This window comes from Camelus ferus, chromosome 12, assembly GCF_009834535.1.
Source record: "Camelus ferus isolate YT-003-E chromosome 12, BCGSAC_Cfer_1.0, whole genome shotgun sequence".
Taxonomy (NCBI): domain Eukaryota; kingdom Metazoa; phylum Chordata; class Mammalia; order Artiodactyla; family Camelidae; genus Camelus; species Camelus ferus.
This window is the reverse complement of record NC_045707.1, coordinates 34,418,009-34,434,813: the sequence shown is the minus strand read 5'-3', so window position 1 is coordinate 34,434,813 and position 16,805 is coordinate 34,418,009. Positions and strand designations below refer to the sequence as shown.

The following is a 16,805-nucleotide window of genomic DNA, read 5'->3' as shown; positions in this document are numbered from 1 at the left end:
GGATTTTGAAAAGCTGTCACTAAGATACTGGGAAGATTACCATCCTTTTTTCTTAATAGGTTCCTGAGAATATTTCTTCATTCAAATACTGTCTTATATGCCTAGATGAAAAATTTTTGCATGTAAGTACTGCTCTGAAAGAAAATGAACTTCAGAGTTCTTTACCTGATGATACTCTCAGCAATTAAGATAATTATAATTGTTACCTCCACCATCATCACTGTTACTGACGCACTGGCAGTTGACTCAGACACCAATAAAACATTTTTTAAAAGACCTTAAACATGGCTTAAAAATCAAAAAGGATGAGAAGAATAAGTATAGTTTGTGTGCCGTAATCACAGCGGTCCAAGAAGGCATGTTTATTTCTCAAATATTACCCCCTACCCACAGGTATATTTGCTGGTGTTCAAATTTCTATTAACTTTAACATTTAAAATTCTATTAACAGGGAGTAAAGCCTTTCATTTCACAAGAAAGATGAGACTTAAGGACACATACTGTTTGAAAGAGGGAAGCTAGATAAATAGATTGGACTCCAAGATGTATGTTATTGTTCTAATCAGATCTGATTGGTAGAAAATAGGTATGGAATAGAAGTCACTCTATGGCCAAAGTGTCAGAAGTTAGAGGATGCCACAAAGGGCAAGGGCAGGGCAGGGGGAAATGAGAGGCTGAGATGACCCAAATTAGCAGCAACGTCATGTTTTTGTTTAAAAGCATCCCTAAAAGGCTAATATGCCTATACTTCCTTCTCTCCACATTTTGTTAAAAAAAATTTATAAAATATTTCTTTTAAACTCTAAACTATAAATATTGCTTTCTTTAGAAGCTTGGCTTCTACCTCTAGATTTATTATACATTCCTTTATTTGTTGATATGTGCTTCAGCATGTTTATCCTTATTGATGGTTTTAAATTATAAATGCCTTGGGGGTAGGGTCTAGCTCAAGTGGTAGAGTGCATACTTAGCATGCAGGAGGTCCTGGGTTCAATCCCTAGCACCTCCGTTAAAAACATAATAATAAAGAAATAAATAAACCTAATTACCTCCCCCTCAAAAAAAAAGAATATTAAAAAAAAATTATAAATGCCTTGAGGCCAGGACCTAACTACCTTGCTTACCAGAGCAGAATACTTTTAGTACGTGTCTGCTAAACAAATAGCAAATATCACTTGGTTTGGTATGTGAAAATTGGTAGTATTTGTTCTTTGATTACCTCCCATAGATGTTGCAAAGTTTGGGAATGTAATGCTACCATTTTAGGCTCCTGCAAAAAAGGGCACCATCCCAACAAAAGGAAAAGATAAACAAAAGAGTAAAGAGGTCAAGGAAGAGCCCAGATGGTTGAGACAAGTGCTGTTGTGACCCAAATTGCTTCTAAGTAGGCAACATAAAAAAATTTTTTTTAATTTTAATCTCTTGAATTGAGGAAAGTATGGACTTTTGTCTATTTAAATATTTTTAAATTTCTTGGATCTTTGATGTTTACTTTTTAAAATTGATGTATAGTTGATTTACAATGTTATGTTAGTTTCAGATGTACAGCAAAGTGATTCAGTTATATATATATATATTTTTTTTCAGATTATTTTCCACTATAGGTTATTGCAATACATTGAATACCATTCCCTGTACTATACAGCAGGACCTTGTTGTTTATCTAGTTTATATATAGTAGTTTGTATATGTTAATGTCAGACTCCTAATTTATTCCCTCCCTTTCCCCTTTGTTAACCATAAGTTTGTTTTCTATGTCTGTGAGTCTATTTTTGATTTGAAAATAAATTCATTTGTATCATTTTTTTCAGATTCCACATTTAAGTGATATCATTTGATATTTGTCTTTGTCTGACTTACTTCACTTAGTATGATAATCTCTAAGTCCATCCATGTTGCTGCAAATGGCATTATTTCATTCTTTTTTATGGCTGAGTAATATTCCATTGCATGGGATCTATTCCATACACACACACACACACACACACATCTCAAATCAATCATCTGTTGATAGGCACTTGGGCTGTTTCCACATCTTGGCTACTATAAATAGTGCTGCTATGAACACTGGGGTGCATGTATCTTTTAGAATTAGAGTTTTCTCTGGATATGTGACAAGGAGTGGACATTCACATTTTTGTGTATTACCTTCTGAATGGTGAACACTTTTATTTATCACTTGGATATTCCCTTTCCTAGTGATTAATTCAGAAATTTTCATTTGAAATGCCCCTGAATGAAAGTCACCTGAATGATGCAAGGAATGATTTTTGATCAGAACATATCAGACAGTGTTTTTATATTCTTTAAAACCTATAAACACCTTGACAAAACATTCTTAGGTTTCTGACAAAGTTTTGGAGCTATCTTCATTTGTCTTGGTCAAATGAACTCAACTACCAGAACTGATCAGCCATAGGAAGGGAGATAGTTATTTGAAAGACTGATAAAGCAAGATGTTATCTTGTTAGAGATTTTTTATGCTCTAAATTTATCCAAAAACATTTTTTGGTAATGACCCCAAATAGGACTGCCAAAGAATTTCACACAGAATACACAGAATATAATGAAGGCCACAAAGTGGCCTGTTTCAAAGCACACTGACAGTCTCCCTCTTCCATTTCTGTTTCTCATCATCCCTTCACTCCCCTCATTTTTCCTGTCTTATGCCCTCTCTCAGGTTGGTATGGGAGATTGGATTTCAAGGATTTCAACTCAATCCAATGTTGTTTGTTACCTCCGAGAGGAGGAGGGAGTCTCTAACAATTTTTCAAAGGCCACCTTATTGTCAATATGACCTAGTTTAAGTTAGTAAAATATTGAATGAAGGTGTGCAAATTTCTCCTTGTGGATTCAGATTAAATATAATACCAGTCTTTTTTCCTTTCTCTGTTTTTAGCCATATTTTAAAATCAGAAATCATTTTGTTGAATACTTCACGAATTCAGATTATAACTTAATCTATAAAACATCTAAGTTAAGAAAGGAGTCAGAGATCATATACTTTAATAAAATCCCAATTAACCTCACTGAATTTAAAGGCTCCTGCAGCAGGTACAGTCTTGGTGTAGAGGAGGGTGAAGTGAAATGATGACTCTTTAACAAGGGCATGCAGCTCACAGGAATATGAACTGAGTTGACAAAAGAAGCATGACATACTAAGGCTAACAAGTATTTTCAATCAAGAATCAGGTCAAAACTAAAAGAGATAAGAGAGAATATAAAATACAGAAGGTCATTTGAGCCATGTAAAGAATAAAATCCTTTTTGAGGAAAACATTCTATTAAGACACTGCAAAATAAATTCATGAATCTAACAGCTGTGCTTTACTTCTAAAAGATTCCATGGAGAATTTATTAGTATGCATCACATCTAAAAGCCTGAAGTTTAATTACACAAAATTATTAAAGAGAGGAAACTTGTGTTTCTCTTCCTTTCAATGAGAGAGCAAAATAAGTGCTTAACTGGATACCTTCAGGCTCTTTCACAAACTGAATTGGGAACATCTTTTCTTTTATAGTGTTGGGCTCTGCTCGTATCAGTCTGTATCTCTGAGGAGAGAAAATGCATGGTGGGAAAATACAACAGAGTATGAGGATAGCCTACACCCCATCATCACTCCACCCCACAGTTAACACAATATGCCTCCATGTTGCTAAAGTCTCAGGCTGGAAACCCACAGTGGATATGAAAGGTAGATGGAATTCATTTTCTATTTCCTATTCCCTCAGTAAGGAAAGAGCCTAAAATATCAAGACCATGACATTAAAATTCCACAGCTGGGAGTCAAAGCCTATGAAAGAGATGATTCCATGTTTCCAAAAGCTGACAAGAAAAGTCCAGCAGTAGATCAAGTTTAGTAGAGCTGTCCAGGGTTCTGACCCCATTTGGCACCATCTGTGGCCCTCTGTCCCTTTACTGTCTCTTTTAAACACATTCCTTCAGAAATGCTGACAACTCTTGCCCGCTACTCCAGAACACTTCAAGACCTTCCTGTACAACCTGACTACAGAGGCTCTTAACAGATGTGTTTTTCTCTTCCCCTCTACCTATGGACATCCAGGATAGGGAGCCTGGAAACCTCTGGATTAAGTGCATGCTTTGATGACCCTGGAGAGACTTAAGACCATTCATTTTTCCTAAGGACAATTTATTTATATTTTATTTGTATTCCCAAATTGGATTTCTTGGTTATAAAAATATCCATGATTTGATATTCTTGTCCCTCAGTGGCTGCCCACATAATTAGTTATTAAAAGATAAAGTAAGACAACACACTCATGGAAACAAGGTCAAGATTAAAAGGCCAATATAGCCATGGTCACTATTCATCACACACATGTTCCCATACTAGAACAAATACTACTAGAAGGAAGAAACAGATATTAGCATAACACAGTCTACTTACCAGGAAGTATTACTATAATATTTTCTGTCTAAAGAAAGGACAGGAGAGACCTAAGAAAATGTCTTGAAAACTCTTTTTCAGGTAAGAATATCCAATTGTCTAATGTGATTTAATGTCTATCATTTACAAATTTATCTATAAGTCTTTCCCTTGAAGCTATAAATGCTTAAGACTCCTCATATTCGTGTAATTATTATGATGGCTTATGGTTGGACACTATATTCTTTTACTCTGGAAATTTAGATTATTATTGAAAATAATATAAATCCACATGGCTAATTTTCCAAAAGCTGCATTTAAAATCCAGTAAATTTATTCTTAAATAATGCAACTTCTGACCTGCTTAGTATTCAAAACCAAAAACTGAAATTCTGCTACCCTCTTTGCAGTCTATTGATTTGAGAACTACAGCTGCTGAAATTAAACTTTATTGTTAGCATAGAGCTTTCAGCTGAGGAAGCAATTTCAAATTGGTTTCTTTTCTAGCCCAGCCTAATATTAAGTAAATATGTGCCTATAAGTGTCTCTAGCAGATTATTACCTAAGTGGTGCATGCCACTTTGCAGGTGCTGCTCTGAGAAACTAAAATCTACTTTGGTGATGAGTCTTACTACCCAATGGATAAACACTGGTACTGAAACTGAGTCCACAGTTACCCTCAGAGCTCTAAGACTGATTCCAAGTTAGACATTTCTTCATTTAACATGCCTTTTAATTTAGTGCTCTAGGATACGTGCATAAAGCGAGGAAATGACCACAGTCCCTGTCCTTGAGGAGTGCCCTGTCTAGAGAGAAGACAGAAATAGAAATAGGTATTTTAATGCAATATGTCAATAAATACATTTATACTTTATATGATGGGGAAGTCTTCTCACCGATGAAGGGGTTAGTTTTAGGGAATGAGGGAGGCTCCTGAGAGGAAATCAACCAGAGATTGGATGAGAAAGATGTCTTTGTTTTATTTCTTTAAAATAGCAAGCTCAATTTCCTGGTTCAAGAAATAACTCTTATTCTCTAAAAATAATAAAATAATGTTTCCCCTGCTGGCATAAACACTAACTGAAGCAGCGGAAATAATAACCCGTCATTTTATAGACATTCTGAAAGGGAACAGGGAAAATGATGAACAGAAGAATAATACGAAGAGCTGTGAATTTTAAATAACAAGATCCGTAAAGATACCACCTATTTTGATCTCAAATCTATAGCGGTGAAATTTTGAGAACTAGAGGAAAGAAATACAATGCCTTTTTGTGAATGCCCTATCTTTTAAGGAATACCCTGCTTTTCAAAATTATGCCTTGAAATACGATGCACAGAACACACAGAAACTTGTCCCGGAAATCAATAAAACTTGACTTCGTTTGATATTGTGCCAATTTAAACTTACGTCTGAATTCTATCAAACTTCCCTTCTTAGTAGAGTAAGCCATGGTTACTGTTCTAAGCAAATCTATGTCCCCAAAAATCTCACACCAATTTACCTGCTGTATACATTCTTGTGTCATAAAAAGATGGGCTGGGGGCTTTGAGTGAAACTATTCGTAGAAACCATTTTATCAATTGACTGTAAAGAACAAGGAAAGATGGTACAAGCTAGACCCTGTACGTGTAGAACACAAACATGAGTGACAGTTTGTCTCCCTGCCACATGATTTGAAAAAAGGAAAAATTAATCTGGATAATTCAGTCCAAAAGGATTTGGGTACAACACTCAGGAATGAAGAACAGGAAAGGAAAACCACTATGTGGCCCATAAACCAGAGACAAAGCTATAAATGGCAATTAAGCCCAGTCAGTTAACAATGTTGTGTCAATCTCTGGTGTACAGCATAATGTTTCAGTCCTACATATGCATACATATATTCCTTTTCATATTCTTTTTCATTGTAGGTTACTACAAGATGAGTTACTCCTTTTAAATCAGGACTTTCATTAAGTGCTGCTCTAAATCCTATGGGCAATTTAGACAAAATCCAAAGGTATCTCTAGTCCACATTCCTTCGCTGGCATTTAAGATGCTCCATTATCTGACCCCAAACTAGTTCTCTAGCCTCACTCCTCCCTCCTTTTCCTTACTAACCAGTTATCTTAGCTAGACATCCACTACCATCTCTTGAATTCGTCCAGTAGTCTCCCATTGCTGTGACTTTGATCTTTCCACCTAAAGAAACCTCTCATCTCTTTTCGACTGTCCTAATTTCCACAGGGATCAAATCCATTTCCTCTTGTCTTATGAAGCTTTCCCTGATCTCCTTAGCCTAAAGAGAATTTTCTTTTCTCTCAGCACTTAAAGCATTCATCTGCTATCTCTCATTTGACCTGCACTTACACACTGCCTGGCACTACTAGCTGTCATTTAATGTGTAAACATTTCATGTCCCCAACCAGATGGTTTACTCCCTGCAGTCAAGCCCAATTGCACCTTATGTTTCACAATAAGCCCACTAGTACCTGGCACGGTGACCTGTACAGAGTAAATGTTCAAACAATAATGTAAGTTATAAGGATATAATGTATAGTACAGGGAATTAGTCAATATTTTATAATAATTTTGTCTGGAGTGTAATCTATAAAAATATCAAATCACTATGTTGTACTTCTGAAACATAATATTGTAAGTCAACTACACTTCAATTAAAAAGAGAATATTTAAAAAGAAGTATTTTAGAAAAAATAAAACAATTGCAATAATAGGGCATAAACTCAGTTGCTATAACAAAGAAACCCAAAATAGTGACTCGGATGAGGTAGAAACTTATTTCTCTCTCATACAACAGAAGAGAAGCCATCCAAGGCATGTAGATGTTTATGATCCAGGAGGGCGTTCAAGGGCCAGGCTCCTTTGGTTTGATTGTTCCACTATTTTCGTCTGTATGAACAAAGCTATTGCACCAGCACCATATCTGCATTTAAGGATGTAGGAGTAGGAAAGAGAGGAGTGGGAATTCCTAATAAAAATGTGATCTGGAAGTTGCAGTCAACATTGCTGCCCATTTCCCAATGGCCCAAACATAGTCACATAACCATACCTGCTGCAAGGGAAGTTGGGAATACAGTCCTTTGCTAATACAGGCCATTAGCTCATCTGAAATTCATGAAGTTCTATTTCTCAAAAAAAAAAAAAAAAAAAAAAAAGAGGGAGCGAGAGAGAGAGAAAGAAAATGATGGATACTAGGGAGCATCTAGTAGTCTCTTCCAAAATATTAAGGCAAATTAAATTAATAACTACCCATGGACTAGAGATTTTGAAGAAGTAAGAAGGTATAAAATCATCAGGGGGAAAGTAGGGAATCTTCTGACTAGTGTGAAGCTTCAGCTCAGCATTGGCTACTCAAAGCCCATTTGTTCCTCTTCAAGCTCATCTGATTTCTAGTGTACAGTAACCATTCTCCATCAACGCTGCTCACAGATTCTTCTATACCTGAACTCCCCTATCAGTGAACTACTCTAAACTTTTCAGCACTGCAGAATTTCCTTCTAATCTCGCCTTTTCATTGTTTTTGACATGGAATTCTTACCTTCTGCAGTAAAATGTTACTCCCTTGAGGGAACAGGTCACATTGTTTAAGGGATGTCCAAGTGAGAACAACACACGTGAGACACACAAGGGTAACATTTTTGTTGCTTTAGACTCCGCACAACTCGGGTTGCTCCTCCCATCCCCCAATCTCTATTAATGTCTAGCACAGAACTTGGCACAGAGAAGATGCTGAATAAAGACATGCTGCATGAAATTGAGAACTCTTTGCTGTGTTTAGGTCATGATGCCAGAATGAAAAACATTCAGATGATAGCCAATCAAGAATTTTCATCCAATGGCACAAATCTGAACCGCACATCTCAGCTGGGTGAGTCCACGTGGTGCGCTCTGAGTACAAACACCAGGCGGTGAGAAGGAAGGGGCATCTTCTACAATCCTCTGGTCTATTGTCTACAGGGCCACCTCTGTCTGTGTTAAAGTGTTCTCTTGTTTAGCGTTCCTGTCTTGTAACTTTATTTCAGTTCAGTTTGAGTGCATTCTCCCCCCAAATTGAAATTTTGGTGAAGAAAATTATATAAAAGGAAGAATTTACGTTTCAGAGTCATTCCAAAGAACAGCTTTGTTGCATCCCTCTCCATCAACCGTACCTACTGTGAAGCCTTCTTCTCCTCCTGCAAATACAACAAACTTCCCTTGCATGACATTTCATGTTCCAACTGTATTTATGTGTTGTGTATTACTAACATAAGCACAACTGCATTGTTCCATATACCTGTGAAAATGGTTTGGGCATTAACAGCCCACCTTTATTTCACAGGCCATGTATTAGTTCTTCATTGCTGCATAACAGATCACGTGTAACCTTGGTATAAGCTTAAAGCAACAATAAACATTCCTTATGACTCACACAGAAAAAGAATTTTCATCTTAAAATTCAAAGTGCCTGCCCAATGAACCTGATGCACTGAGGCAAACAAGTACAATTGAAAAGAATACATAGCTAGCCAGAGAGAGAATGGAAAAATACCAGGCTGGTCAAGAACCTTTTTCCAGGTTCTCTGTTTCCTTCACTGACCAAAGAATTCATTCAGTCCAATGAAAAAAGTACTTCAACTGAATGCCAGTGAGTTCCTTTCTACCTACAGGAGGCAAAGTCTGAGCTTGCCAACTTCAAGGAAATCTACACATACATATTTTAATTTTTCTCTTCGAATATGTGCAGAACAATGATCATTTCCACCTATCTCTTGTTTGGAGGAGGTATTTCATGCTAAGTCAGAGATTAAGTGGAACATTTAATTTAATTTTCAGTTTTCTATTTCCTTTACAGCTTTGAAACAGAAATTACCTTTATTAAAGTCTGAACTGAAAGTCAAAACAAAATGTGGTGGCAGAGTCTGAAATTCAAGAGTATAAAAAGAGTCAAAAGGTAAGGACTTCATTTCCACATCTGGAAATTAAAGCAAGTTGCCTGTAAACTAAAACTTGACTAGTAAAAATTGATGAATATTTTTAAGGGAGTCTAGTAATTGTCTGTTAATAAAGGGAAACCTGCAGAGAAATTTATTTTTGTCATGCAATGAATGTATCATCTTTAGGGGAAAATTAGAAAAGGTAGATGAAGAAAAAGCGAAAAAAAAAAGAGAAGAAATATTTTTAAATCATCCAAGAGCCTTCCCCCATAGAAGAGAACAATTGTTGACACCTGGGGGTCTACCCATTAAGAATATGTATATTGTTAACCAGGTGATAGTTAGATCCTTTCTGTTTTCCCACACTTGAGAATAAAGTCAGTTGAGGATGAAGACCAATCATTAGTTTACACTCTGACCTCCAGCCTCTGGGGCCAGCCTCCCTCCTGCAGCCTTGCTAGGAAGTACCAGAACAGCACCCAGCACCAATGTCGCTCTCTCCCCATGCACAGTTTATATAAGATGAAGAAGAAAGTCACAAGAATCCTTCTTCTTCTCCCACCTGGAGAAGAAGAGATTGTTTTCTCTCCCCCTGAAGCCCAGTGAGGGGAACTCTAAAAGAATGACCCCTAAATATTAGAGGAGCTTGTAAAGTGGGGTACCAGCACTGTGTTCTCTAGCTGGATGCTGCCTCAGGACAGACTCTTGCACGTGCATCATATACAGGAACAGAAGATGGCGAGGGAGTTCTTGGGAAGGTATTTTGGGCTCAGAACCTAGGAGTATGGTAGTGTGATTTTAGCAATTCTTTCCATCTATGAGGAAAGAGGGTTTGCTTGCCATATGTCCCTTGAGGTTTGGAGATGCACTTGGTTTGGAGAGCTCTGAAAATAGGAGACCTTCTTTGGAAGGCTGTATCAGTGGTGCTTGAGTGTAAAGTACTCAGAAAGAGGAGTGGTCCAACTCCTATCCCATTCCTATTTTCTAGGTGTCTTGTAGGGCACAGAGACCCTGGTCATTTTTCGGGCTCCATAAAAAGGAGCATGGGTATCCGAAGACAGGAAGCTTGAGGCTGCTCAGATGTGTATTTTGAAGGTCAAGTAATGAGGTATTCAACTTTGAGAGGGCAATGGGAGTACACATAGCAGGTGGGCCAAGAGGAGACACTCCTGCTCTCTGGAGGAGGCTCCTGAGCAGCGGAAAGTGTCTAGGTGAAACCAGTCACCATCCCCACAAAAACAATCACACTCACAGCCTGTGAGAACCTCTTCACATCAGCTGAGGTCCCCAGTATCCAATCAAACCATATTGGCCAGAGCAAAGACAGGTTCTAGTTGACAGTTACGTGAGGAGGTCCCTGCCCACTCTTTCCTCTGTATCATCAACACTAGAGGAACTAGTGCCTGGGAGAGGAAGGGGAAGGAGACATCTTAGAAGCTAACCATACTACCATCTCTTCACTCCCTGCTCTAAGCAAGCAGGGGAAGGGGAGAGGCCGAGATTTGAATCAAGACTTAAGGATTACTTCTTAAACACAAAAATAAGATTCTTCTAGAAACTGAAAGTGATTGAAAAGTCATGAAATCTAGCTGAGATGTCACTGAAGGAGCAACTACACACACATTTATGCCCTAATGAGTTGCAAATTCTCAATAAGCCTGGTGTGTGTATGTGTGTGTGTGTTTGTGTGTGTATCATTCTGGTAATAGATAGGACTAAGTTATTCATACCAACTCTCCCATTGAAAACAACTAAAAATGATGGATATGTTTTTAAAATGCTTTTTAAAAATAAACCTCAAGAGCATGGAAAAGATAGAAGTAATTATCAGATTAAAATTTAAGTGCAAGAAGCAATTGAGAATGGTAAGCCAAGGACAAAGTCCTCTTTTGTTTTGAGGGCATTTGCTTCAGCAGAAAAAAGATGTACTTTCACGGCCTGGATGACACAGGGGAGCAGGTGAGTGCCCAGAACCTATCCATAGCTTATGAAACGTGGATCCCAAACTACTACACCCTCAATGTAGAGATAAATCTTAAGAAGTTATCAAACAACTGTGTCTACCATATTTAAAGAAGTGGAAAATAAACTTCAAAATATCTGCAAGAAACAGATAATTATAAAAAGTGATCTAAAAGACTTTTTTTAAAAACGTGGGTATGTTTAACAGTAGAGCAGATACAGACAGAGAGGAGAGAATTAGTGAACAGGAAGACAGGTCAGAAGGAGTTATCCAAAATGCAGAGCAGAGAGAGCAAACAATGGAAAATATGGAACAGCGTTTAAGAGTCATGAAAAATAAACTGAGAAGGTTGAATATATATTTAATTGGAGTTCTGAAGGACAGAGAATGAGACAGAGGCATATTTGGGTAAATTATGGCAGAGGTTGTTCTAGAGATGGAAATCATCAATCAGCCTATTCTAGAAGTCCAGTGATTCCTGAGTGGGATAAATAAACAGAAATTCACATCTAAATACACCAGAGTAAAACTGCAGAAAACCAAGCAAAATAAATTTTAAAATAGACAGAAAATTTTTAAGAGAAATTACCTTCATAACAGCATCAGTTATACTGACAGACTTCTCAAGAGTAATACTAGACCCCGGAAGACAGGAGAATGATTTATTGAATGTGCAGGGGAAAAAATAACTGTCAACAGATTCTACACACAGCAAAATGATCTCTCAAGAATGAAGAAAAATAAAGACATTTTTAGTTCAACAAAAACTAAAAGAGTATATGACCATTAGACCCTCTCAAGAGAAAATTCTCAGGAAATACTCCCAGCAGAAAGGAAATAACCCCAGGGCAAAGTTCTGAGATACAAAGAGAAATGAAGAGCAAAGAAAGTGTTAAATAGGAGGTAAAACTAAATGTCCATTAAATGTCACAAACAACGGTTATAACATGCTTAATGATGGCATTAAAATACATTTTTAAAAAACAAAATAAAATCATATGGGGTTAAATGGAGTTAAAGTATTTAAGTCATGACAAAAGTAAAGGTATTTATTTACTTTATGTATTAATAAGTTAAAGTATGCATATTGCAAGTCTAGAGTAACAACTAAATGAATAGATATAAACAACATTACATCTTATGGGGGAAAAAAGCAAGTCCAATTAAGGCAATACAGAGAGAAAAATAAAATAGGCAGAACAAAAAAATTTTAAATAATAGATAAAAAAATTAAATTTATTAGTAAATGCTCTAAATAAAGGACAAAATAAAAAAGGATCTAAATAAAGGATGGCCTGAAAAAATTCTAATTAGATGCTGTTCCTATATATAGAAATATGTCTGAAATACAAGGTCACAGAACGGTTAAGAGTAAAAGGATTAAAAAATATATACCATCTAAAAACTTTAACTCTTCCTCCCCACAAAAAAGCTTTGTGTAAGAAATTAATATTACAAAGACTGGGTTTCAAAACAAACAAGCATTACCAGAGCATGAGATCAGAATATACCAGAAATATTGCTTTTTCAAATTTATATGAAGTGGATAATATCATGCCAAAATTCATGAAACAAAAATTGATATACCTATAAAAATTAATAAAATTATTATTATATTAGGAGCATTTAGGTACGCTGCTTTTAGTTACCTGTTTAACAAAGAGACAAGAGTTTAGTAAAGAAAAAGAACATTTGATATGAAAAGGAACATATGACTAACACACTTGGCCTGCTGGGCATGTAGAAAACAGCATCAATCTCTGCTGATACGCATTCATTTCTAAGGGCACAGGGAAGTGTGTGGGTTGATGGCTGATCCCTCAAATTTTAAAGGATTGAAATCCTACAATGTATATTCTCTGACCACACTGCAACTCAGCCAGAAATGAAAATGAAGAGAACTAGAAAATCCCCAGATGTTCAGAAATTTAAAAAATATGTTTCTAAATATTATTTTAAAGGAAATCATAGTGGAAATGAGAAAATACTTTGAACTAAATGATAATAAAAAATACTATATAATAAAAATTGTGGGATAGCCAAAGCAACACAAGAGGGAAATTTGTTCTCTTGTATTCAAGTATTAGAAAAAAAAACAGGCTGATAATGAGCTAAGCATACATCTGAAGAAGTTTTTAAAAGATCAAAATAAACCCAAAGAAAGAAGAAAGCCAGAGTAGAATAAAGAGCAGAAATTTATGATATTGAAAATAAACATACAAGAGAAAGAATCCAAAAAAGCCAAAATCAATTTTCTCAGAAAAAAAAAAACTATTAAATTACAAACTGTGGTGAAAATGATTCAGAAATTAAGAGAGAAGGTGCTATTAACAAATATCAGGACTAAAAAGGTGACGATCACTACAGATGCTTCAGACATTTAAAAGATAATAAATATCATTTAATAAATAACTTTATAACAAGATTGATAAATACCAGATAAAAGCAGATCTTATCAAAAGAGATTCAAGAAGACATAGATATCACAGAAGTCATTTAAGAAGACACCAATAATCAGTTGCAATTCTACCTTAACAATGAACTATCTAGAGATAATCACTGTTAGAAATTTATTTATCCCCAAAGACACATCGCTGTTTTTAATAAGTGGGATCACACTGTGCACAGCATTCTAATAATGTGTATTTTCTTCATTAAATATATTGTATATATAAAAAAAGCAAAACAAAAACAAATGAACTATCTGGAAAAGACATAAAGAAAATCTTATTTACAATAGCATCAAAACAATGAAATACTTAGGAATAAATTTAACAAAGGAAGTGAAAGATCTGCACACTGAAAATTATGACACTGCTAAAAGAAATTGGAGAAAACACAAATAAATGGAAAGATACCTTGGGTTAATGGAACGGAAGAATTAATATTGTTAAAATGTCCAAACAACCCAAAGTTATGTATAGATTCAATGCTATCTCTATCAAAATTACAATGGCATTTTTCACAGAAATAGAAAAAAATCCTAAAATTCACATGGAACCCCAAAAGACCCTGAATAGCCAAAGCAATCCTGAGAAAGAAAGAAAAATCACACTTTCTGATTTCAAACTATATTACAAGGTATATTAATAAAAAGAGTATGGTACTGGCATAAAAACAGACACATAGACCAATGGGACAGAATTGTGAGCTCAGAAATAACCCACACATGTTTGGTCAACCAACATTTCATAACGGATCCAAGACTACTCAATGGGGAAAAGATAATCTCTTCAATAAGTGGTATTAAGAAAACTGTATATTCACATGCAAAAAAATAAATGAAATTGGACTCCTATCTTACACCACTCACAAAAATGAATGAATTCATAATGCATTAAAGATTTAACCCAGACCTGAAGCCATACAACTCCTGGAAGAAAACAGGGAAAAGTCTCCTTGACATTGGTCTTGGCAATGATTTTTTTGATGCGACACCCAAAGCAAGAGCAACACAAGCAAAAATGAACAGGTGGGACTACATCAAACCAAAAAGTTTCTGCACAGCAAAGGAACCATCAGCAAAATGAAAAGGCAACCTACCAAATGGGAGGATGTATTTGCAAATCATGTATCTGATAAGGGGTTAGTATTCAAAATATATATGAAACCCATACAACTCAACAGGAAGAAAACAAATAATCTGATTTAAAAATGGGCAGAGAACCTGAATAGGTATTTTTCTGAATAAAACATACAAATAGCCAACAGGTACGTGGAAAAGTGCTCAACATCACAAATCATCAGGGAAATGCAAATCAAAACCACAATGAGACATCACCTCATACCTGTTGGAAAGGCTATTATCAAAAAGACTAGAGATAACAAGTGTTTGTATTAAGATAAACAACAAGGATTTACTGTATAGCACAGGGAACTATATTCAATATCTTGTAATAACCAATAATGAAAAAATATGAAAAATGATATATACATAAATGTATAACTGAATCACCATGTTATACAATAGAAAGTAACACAACATTGTAAATCAACCATACTTCAAAAAAAGGGCCAACTGTATATTAAAATTAAGAACTTCTATTTACCAAAAACACCATAGAAATAATGAAAAGATGAGCACATAGTAGGGAAATATAATTACAACACATAGATTTGATAAAAGCATATGGAAAGCATATGGAAAATTGTAGTATTCATAGAAATAATTTATTCAAAAGTTTAAATAGACTATGCATTAGACACTGGTCTAGGCAATGGTAGTATATCCTAGCAGGGACAGAGACAATAAAGTAGATAAATAGAGAAGGCATATGTAACATGTTAAACAATGATTAACGCCAAGGAGAAAAACAGCAAAGGGGCGCCAAATTTGTTGTCAATAAATATACACATACATTGTCACTCATTCATATTTGAGTGTTCTGAGTCTGGGATAAGTTGGCCGTCCCTAAGATCTACGTAGGCTTGGGGAAATAGTCCATTTGCATTCCTTCTCCCCCTCCACACACTCCCCTGTGCACACACACATATTTCACTCTTCTGCTTGTAGTTATATCCAACTCCTTAAAAAGAAACAAAGCTTTTACTTTAAAAATGCAAAGACATCTTAGAGAGGTTAACACTGTATTGAATTTACATTTCCAAATTATCCATCTTAGACTATTTTCCCTGGGAATATATGGAAAGAGACAAGTAAGAACTGATTTCTGGCGTTGCAATCAGCAGTGCAGGGTGATGAATAGAGGGGCTACAGAAAACACTGCATATGCCTTTTACAGTTCCTGGATCCTCAGCAGGTAAGTGTCTGTCCCTTTGCTGAACGGTGTATGGTGTACATGATGGGGCTGGGACTGAGGTGGAAACTGAAACAGGGCATCCCGGTTTACTCTAGGATAATTTGACAGGAGGGTAGAAAAAGGAGCTGTGGGGAAGAAATTTCAGGGTGGGAGGAGTTATCTGCAGTAACTGAGGCATCTTGCCCATTACTGCCTAACTGGGAGAACTCCTGACCGCCTTCCACCGTGAGCTCCCATATCCCAGGTGTAATGATATGGGGCCAAGGTCATCATAATCTCAGTAATAAAGTAGCCATAATCCAGAGCAGGCTTAGCTGGGTTTGGGACTGCTGAATCCTTGGCATGAGCTGAGAATATCTCAGTTTTCAACCCATTTATTCAATGCTTTGAATAAAATATTGCTTTCATCAGTAAAGTAGATTTGTGTTATGTGTGTCCCTCCAATTTCCCAGCTAACCAGAACATACAGTTTGACAAGAAAATGGAGCAGAGGTCCAAAGAATGTGCACAAATATTCATGAAGCCTGAAAGGAGGGACCAGACATTATCAAGACAAGAAAATGACCAGTAGAGAAAATCTGGAGGCTTGAAGTAAACCTTTACTTACTACATTTTTTTTTTAATTCCTGACAATGTTCTCCATTTTTCTAGCTTAGTGACTCTTTTCCTTCCACAATGTTCTCCAAACAGCTTCAACTCATGACTTCAAAATAGAGGTAACTGTGTGGAGTAAGCAGCATGGAAAGCCTTGATTGGGAACATCCTGTATCTCCTCCC

At 36.1% G+C, this 16,805-nt stretch overlaps 1 long non-coding RNA gene across 2 annotated transcripts; it reads left to right on the top strand.

Moving 5' to 3' along the window:
* The first annotated feature begins 8,079 nt into the window (after positions 1 to 8,079).
* On the top strand, positions 8,080 to 16,556 carry LOC116667665. Of its 2 annotated transcripts, none has more exons than XR_004324621.1 (3): positions 8,080 to 8,260; positions 9,224 to 9,322; positions 16,481 to 16,556. It is a non-coding gene; the product is annotated as an uncharacterized LOC116667665 (long non-coding RNA). The 2 variants fall into 2 exon arrangements; XR_004324622.1 differs by lacking the exon at positions 16,481 to 16,556 and adding an exon at positions 15,891 to 16,392.
* The last annotated feature ends 249 nt before the right edge of the window (positions 16,557 to 16,805 follow it).